The sequence below is a fragment of the Papaver somniferum genome, chromosome 5 (genome assembly GCF_003573695.1).
Source record: "Papaver somniferum cultivar HN1 chromosome 5, ASM357369v1, whole genome shotgun sequence".
Classification (NCBI taxonomy): Eukaryota; Viridiplantae; Streptophyta; class Magnoliopsida; order Ranunculales; family Papaveraceae; genus Papaver; species Papaver somniferum.
The window spans coordinates 4,231,980-4,240,023 of record NC_039362.1 but is presented as its reverse complement, the minus strand read 5'-3'; the positions used below and the strand labels follow the sequence as shown (position 1 = coordinate 4,240,023).

Sequence of the window (8,044 nt, the reverse complement as noted above, 5' to 3'; positions counted from 1 at the left end):
ATTGACATCAAGTCCCAATTCATCAATCAAGTATTCGAGAACATTTAACTTTCCTTCAGTGGCATCAAAATGGATAACTCGGGACGACCATAACTAAAAGTATAATTGCCAAACATGCCATACGCCTATATTGAACTAATTGAATATCATATGCTTCATTCAAACTGGAAATTCGTAAAGGAGAGGGTCTTTAGAGACTCGACTGAAAGAAGTATCGAATAGTAGAAGAAAAGAAAAAAATTAAATCAAATCAGATTGGGAACACAATTATATTACAGACCTATTGATCAACGGGTAACATTCGAACAATACTATAAAACAATGAAGAAGAAAGAAGATCTAAACAACACTAATATAGATGGTGTATTATTAGTATTCAACTAATGTTTATCTACGCGTAATCCTTAATCTTAGGGTAGTTGTTTAGGTGTGGTAATGGTTATGAGAAAAAGTCTGACGTTAGGTGCAGAAGTTCCATCTTATACTTGGTATTTGCATAAATATTAGGAGGGTTCAAATTAAAGTTAAATAGAGTTGTATATTTTTCAAAAAACTATGGGGGCAAGTGATCCCACTGGTCCCACTGTAGATTCGTCACTGGTTCCAGCATCCAGTAAAGTTATGGAACTGGAGGAAGAAGATGAATAGCGCTCAAGGGAAAATTTCTTGCTTATTACTATGTACTTTGTTTAGATTTCCCATTTATTATTATTCTTAAACCAATCTCTGCCTCGTAACTCGTTAGTCCAAAACGAATCAACTATTTTGACCGACGAAAGACTTTTTTGTTGACCCAAAAAAAACTTTTGCTCCGGTATCTTTTCATTTTCTATCAACATCACAATCTAACCATTTAAAATATATTTGACTTGATTGTAATAATCTTTGTAAAATCAATTGTAAAATAAAATAATTTGATTGATTTAATACAGTTTATATTTAAAAAAATTCATTATCTGTTATCAAGGAATATATGTTGAAAAAACATCATAGTCAATTAACTTTTCACAATCGTGATCAACATCCGACACCCTACAATACAGTGGCTTTCGCGAAACGAAGCAAAAACCCGAAAGTGAATATAATGCTCAGTTACGTACTTGCATACTAGAACTCGTGAGTGACATATTCCAATGGCTCTAAGAAAATAACAGAGTGCAAAATACTTACGGTAAAAGTGGGACATATTTGACATGACTTGTTTCCAAGACGGATAAGAAAAGGGTTGTACATATTGACATAGTGAAGTAAATTCCACACAACAGTAGTCCAAAAAGAAATGCCATGGGCAATCTTCTTCTAGACAGGATATTGTTCATGTGAGACAGTGTTCAACTGAGCTTCAATAGCCTCCCTGTAGTCAAGCAGCAAGAAGCAATATAAGAAACAACCAGATGAGAATGTAATATCACCAGGAAAACAGACTTGGGGCACTCGAAGTAAATGACCAGGGGGCATATTTTGCTTAAAAAAAACAACGAAGAAAATGTTTGCTTATCAAATAAAAAATGGGAAAAGTATAATTTTGGCACATCTTGAATCTGGATAAACCATCTCAAGTTTTGATAGCCAGGGCCCAGGACTGCCAGATGAAGTTACTTCATTATGTGATAAGACAAAACATGAACTCAGGGTTAAAATAGATACAACAAAATTAAGGCATACTATCGGGGTGGTAGAACTGAACCTGAATGCAGCTTTAATCTCTTGGTTATTAGGACTCAACTTCAAACCTTCCAGGAAGGCTTCTTGCGCAGAACTGTATCTCTGCAATAATCAATGCACTAAAAGAAACTTGAAAGCATAGTCCGTCTTTTTTTTTCTTTCTTTCTTTTTATGCTTGATAAGAGTATAAATTGTGCTCTAGGAATATACATGCTTCGGCAGCTTCTAAAGCCGACTCGCCGTCTTTCAAACGGGCCCAACACATACTCAGGTTAGAAAGTACATTTGCGTCACAAGGAGCAATATGGATTACCTATATTCGCGTCATAAAACAGAAAAGGCGAGGGTACCCAAATATACCTGAAGCTAAAACTTTTCCTACCTATAAGTCCTTTCTCGGAAAGTGATTGTTATGGACTGAGTCGAGACAATACAACTAATCGGTTCACACTTCGTTTGATCATCTATGGATACGAGATCGAGACAATACAACAACGAAGTATGTTTACTTGATACAAAGGTTCGGACTTAACCAAACACAATAGGATTGCTTATCAAGTAAATAAGAATTAACGTTTATGTAATTTACTATAATTATAATAAAACAATCATAATGCGGAAAATAAAAGAAAATGACACGGCAAGATTTTGTTAACGAGAAAACCGCAAATGCAGAAAAACCTCGGAACCTTGTCCAGAATTGAATACTCTCATGATTAAGCCGCTACACAAAATTACACCTAACTTCGTATAGTTGAGACCAAGTAACACTAGTGGAAATCAGCAGTTTCGCGACCGACAAAGCAAGTCATTTAACTCGTATCTATGACTTGCTTTGTCGGTCCAAGAAAGGGTCGTTGTTTGAGCATACTTTTCAACTATGACGTGTCTCTGGGGGTCGTTGAAAATCTTATATCAACGACCGATTTTAACGGTCAAAAGTTTATGACTGTCTTTCATCAGTCATAGATATAAATCTTAATATAAAAAAAATAGATTCAGATTGGCTGTCTCGCCTGACTGAATCTAACTAAATCTGAAATCAAAAAGAGATGAATCTCAAATGACAATCAAATGAAAACAAATTCAAATGAGAATCAAATGAAACTCAAATTAGAATCCAAATGAGAATCAAATGAAACTCAAATTATAATCCAAATGAGAATCAAATGAAACTCAAATTAGAATTCAAATGAAAACAAAATTCAAATCAAATAAAAATGAGAATCAAATAAAACATGCACACATATAGTCTTTCAATTCATTTCAATTCAACATTCATTCGGTTCAAATTACACAAGAAAGGTATAAAATCTAAAGTTCAGACCAATTTAAGTTCTTACAACCAGAAAAGTAATTAAGTTCTAAGATTCAGTTACATAATAATAAACTAATAAACGATTTACTAAAGTGCAAACCTATAAACTCCGCTGATGATGAACTTAGCCCATATTTCATAATGGTGTACATGCACTGCAAAATTAAGTTCCCCCATCAGCTGATTAACGTGGGGAGGTCATGATACTCAACTTAATGATTCAGGCAACTTTTATCTTATTATTCATCAACTTATAATCTGAAACATCAGTGAATCACATTCGTTGTGCCTATATTTCATGTCTAACAGGGAACTGGTGGTGTTGCAGTTGCTGGGTTACTAGGAGCAAGGCACAAAATCGATAAGATGCAATGAAAGTGGATAGGTGTGCCTACATTTTACGTATGTCCCTTAGACTACAACTTCTAATGCTTTCCTGTAACATGTAGTGCACGGATGTGCTAAAAATAGTGAAGCGAGCTGTCATTGTGATGACAGGGAGCGAATAAGATGTAATAAAGGTAGCATTCTAAGAACAATGTGTCGACACTGAAAGCATTAGCACCAACAATATCAAACCACTCATTTGCTTACCATCTTGTCGTCTATCTACCTCAACGGAAGGTGGCTTAGGAAGAGAACACTACTCAATTTGATCAAGTCCACTAACAGGTTCTGCATTGATCAAAGAAAACAGATACTAATAAGCAGTGTTGCATCAAAAAAGCAAAGCAATGCAAAAATGTAAACAAAAGCTGTGGCATGAAACGAATAGAAATCATAGTCCTAGCCTGCACATAGAATGAACGATAGTGCACTTTACATATCCAAAGAGCAGTTTCTAGTTCAAAGATTCAATATGACTAAACTCCCTTTCACATAACATGGGCGCTGGTTATCACACCAATGTGATAGATAATATAAGTGAAGTCATTCATTATAATGCTAAACCAGAATATCATGATTCTAACACAACCATTTCTAAGAGTTAGAGAGACACGAACAAGGTGTTTTTATGCAATCATACATAAGACCAACTTTTATCTTATTATTCATCAAAGAGTTAATTAGTGTTTGGGTCCTGGATTTTGGTATGGTAGAGGATTTTGGTCCTAAGTTTGTCCAATTTTGAGTTTGGGTCCTTAAAAAACCGGTTACTAGTTCTTCTAAGTTTCTAGTTCCCTCCAAAATTATAATAACATCAACTCTTATTTCACATGATAGGTTTTATATTTTATTTTCCCCTAATATAACCCCTAATATATAATAGTGTTGTTTAATGATTTTGGAATTTTGAGTTTTTGTTTAGTGATTTGATGAAATCGATTACTTGTGTTGTGTGTTGATTTAACAAAATATGGGTTTTCAATTTTGGAGGTGCGATTTTAAGGTTGCAGAGGTTGCACAAAATGTTTTTAAGGACCCAAACTCAAAATTGGACAAACTTAGGACCCAAATCCTCTACCATATCAAAATCTAGGACCCAAACACTAATTAACTCTTCATCAAATTATAATTTGAAACATCAGTGAATCACTTTCGTTGTGCCTATATTTCATGTCTAACAGGGAACTGGTGGTGTTTCAGTTGCTAGGTTACTAGGAGCAAGGCACATAATCGATAAGATGCAATGAAAGTGTATAGGTGTGACTACATTTTACCTATGTCCCTTAGACTACAACTTCTAATGCTTTCCTGTAACATGTAGGCATGGATAGGTGTGCTAAAAAATAGTGAAGCAAGCTGTCATTTTGATGACAGAGAGAGAATAAGATGCAATAAAGGTAGCATTCTAAGAACAATGTGTCGACACTGAAAGCATTAACACCAAAAAGATCAAACCACTCATTTTCTTACTATCTTGTCGGCTATCCACCTTAACGGAAGGTGGCTTAGGCAGAGAACACTGCTCAATTTGATCAAGTCCACTAACAGGTTCTGCATTGATCAAAGAAAACAGATACTAATAAGCAGTGTTGCATCAAAAAAGCAAAGCAATGCAAAAATGTAAACAAAAGTTGTTGCATGGAACGAATAGAAATCATAGCCCTAGCCTGCACATAGAATGAACAATAATGCACTTTACATATCCAATGAGCAGTTTCTAGTTCAAAGTGTTTATGGGTGAAAAATATTTCTGTTGTTTTTTGGTAATTTTGGGGTGTGTGTGGATGGGAAATGAATTTAAACCCTAAACAAATGCACTGCACGAAAGTGCTTTCAGATTCGAGAGATCAGTCTGTACAATTCTGGCCTAAACCAAGAAATGGCCGTTCCATACTTGCTTCGGTCACAAAGTGAAGGAGATGGGGTTGATCTTAGGGAGGGAAGCGAAGAAGGTGTTGAGAGTGTGAAGGTGTTGGCTGCTTATGACTTGTATCAGAATACCGAACTGGCTTGCAGGATGTAAGCAATCAACTCTATGTATTTGAATACGTTGTATTAACACTTGGTTTCTCCCTTGTATGTCTTGGAAATTCATGCATTATTGTACTATTGATTCTTTTAATCTTTCCATTGCTTGGGAGCGAATTGTAATGCTTTGTTTTTCTTTATGAATTGTTTGGGAAATGAGCATTACCGTCTGAGGTATATAGAATACGCTCCTTCATTTTGGCGTGTAAGGAATTGGTCGACACCAACATTGATGTGTAAGGAATTATCGACATTAATGTATAATATTGGATGTGTAAGGAAGTAATCGACATCCAATATGTTTCATTGTCAATGTATACAATTGGATGTGTAAGGAATTGATCGACATCCAATAATTCATTGTTTTGTCGAAGGAGTTAGTTCCATATACCATGGTTGTTTATTTCTGTGAATTGGATGTGTTTTAGAGTTTTGGGAAAACATGAATTGTTTTCCAAATCATTCCAATGATTACTTGAAAGTTAAATGTTATTTTCCTACTGGGCACCCCTTTTAGGGATGATATGCTCACCCATTCCCACTTTCAGTTTCAGAGACAGATCAGAGTTGCACAAAGAAAGCTTCAAGGGTTGAGTTCGATAGTTGGTTAACTTCTACTATGTTTAATATGTTGTATATTTTGATTGTAAACCAAATGACTATTGTATATATATCATTTGAGAGGAGTTCTTATTTATATATTTCTTAGCGGGGTTAGTTATTGGGTTATATTTTGTAGCGGTTTTCTTAATTGAATGTTTAAGTAAATGATTTAGATCATTAGTGCCTTTTTATTTAGTTAATCTCTTGGATTAGTCAACTGCTAGCTTTAGGGGGCTACAAATATCCTTGAACTTTAAGCCAACAACGGTTTCATGGTGTAATTGGTTATCACGTCAGTCTAACACACTGAACTGAAGGTCTCCAGTTCAAACCTGGGCGAAGCCATTATCTTTTTATTTTTTCAAATTTTCTCCAGTTCAAATCTGGGCGAAGCCATTATCTTTTTATATTTTCAAAGTTATAAAGTTTTTAATTTTCGACAATACCACACCTGTTATACAAAGAATTATTCATGAGGCCAAGTTTTTAGTTTTCGACAATACCACACCTGCTATACAAAGAATTATTCATGAGGACAACTATTCAGTAGGCGATATCTTAAAAGAACTGAGTTCCCGGGCAGGTGTAGCTGCTCATTTTGATCTTTTCGGTTTCAGTCCGGTAGACCACATTTTTGTTTTTCCCGTTTGCCAGCTTGGTGAACAGACATGTAAATGATGCAGGTATGAATGATATTCCATCCTTCTGTGCTAAAGCCAATGCCAATTGTACTTCCACCAACTATACTATTAGTGGTGGAGAGATTATCTGACATCCGGTTCGTCTGCAGTGTACCTCTTCCTCTACCCAGTCTTCTACTTCTTTACCAAGATGGAAATAACCAAATTGGTATCACCTGTCATATATTTTGGCTACATGTTGATCGTTTACTATGCATTCTTCATCGTGACCGGAACAATAGGGTTCTATGCATGTTTCTGGCAGGAAGATCCACTCCTCTGCTAAGATTGACTGAAAACATGAGAAGAAATCTGAAAGTTCGATTTTGATGAGAGAGAGCGAGAGAAATATAGATGTAAGCAAAATCAATAAGAAAATTTGATTGAAGTTCAGAAAAATTGTCATGTTTTACTTTCTCCCCAGCTTCATCATCTTGCAGATTGTAGTGTAGTAGTAATTTGGCTTTGCTTGTAACCCTTGATTCACTTATATTTTTACCTTTTTTTTTTCTTCTAATTTTCTTTCAGTTTTCAGTACCTCTTATGAACTCTGGTTATGGTTTGTGCTCGCCTAAACTTAAAAGGCTGTGAGACTTTTAGAGTCCTGCATTTTACCACAAACAAGCAAAACTGGGAGACAAATTTTGTGCTAAACAAGCCAAATTGGCTAGTACTAGTTTTTTTTTGGTTTTTCCTAACTAATTGATTCTGAGTCATTTTATCCGACTCAATATTAAGGTTATAGCGATCTTTGTAATCCAGTTACATAGATGTATGAACCGAGTCATACATCTGGAAGCATAAAAAAACAAATAATTTTGACTCGACATCGAAGTTGGATTTGGATATTGAATCAACTTCAAACAAGATTTGCTTATTTGTTTGGGACTGACTCGTGATCTGAATCTGACTTGGCGCGAGTTAAAAGTCGGATAGTTTTTTTTTTTTTAATTTCTTTTATGTCTGATTTGAGATCTCGCTCGGTTTATACATCTGATTCAGGGATATTTGAGTCGGCTATCATTTTGTGCCTAACTGGTTGGGCACATATTTGATCGCATTCAAAAGTTATTATTATAGTAATAATTTTTGAGTCAGACATTTCCAGTCAATTGAGTCAGAAAATTCATACACCCTTAGATTAGTCAGATTCAGATTCAGATTTTGAATCATATTCAAAGTTTCAAACAAACACGGAGTCTGAATGCCATTAGCAATTTTCGCCTCCCGCACGTATTGTTGACGTAGTTTTACTTTTAGACGTTGGATTATGTTCATCTCTAAAACCTGCCGTCCGATCTAACTAGCCTAAACAGCCCCTAGATACATAACAAACACGTCTCTTTTTCTCTCTTTCGCAATT

General features: G+C 35.2%; 1 non-coding gene across 1 annotated transcript; it reads left to right on the top strand.

Moving 5' to 3' along the window:
• The first annotated feature begins 6,267 nt into the window (after window positions 1-6,267).
• Window positions 6,268-6,346, top strand: TRNAV-AAC. Its single transcript is given in 2 exon segments — window positions 6,268-6,305; window positions 6,311-6,346. It is a non-coding gene; the product is annotated as a tRNA-Val (tRNA).
• The last annotated feature ends 1,698 nt before the right edge of the window (window positions 6,347-8,044 follow it).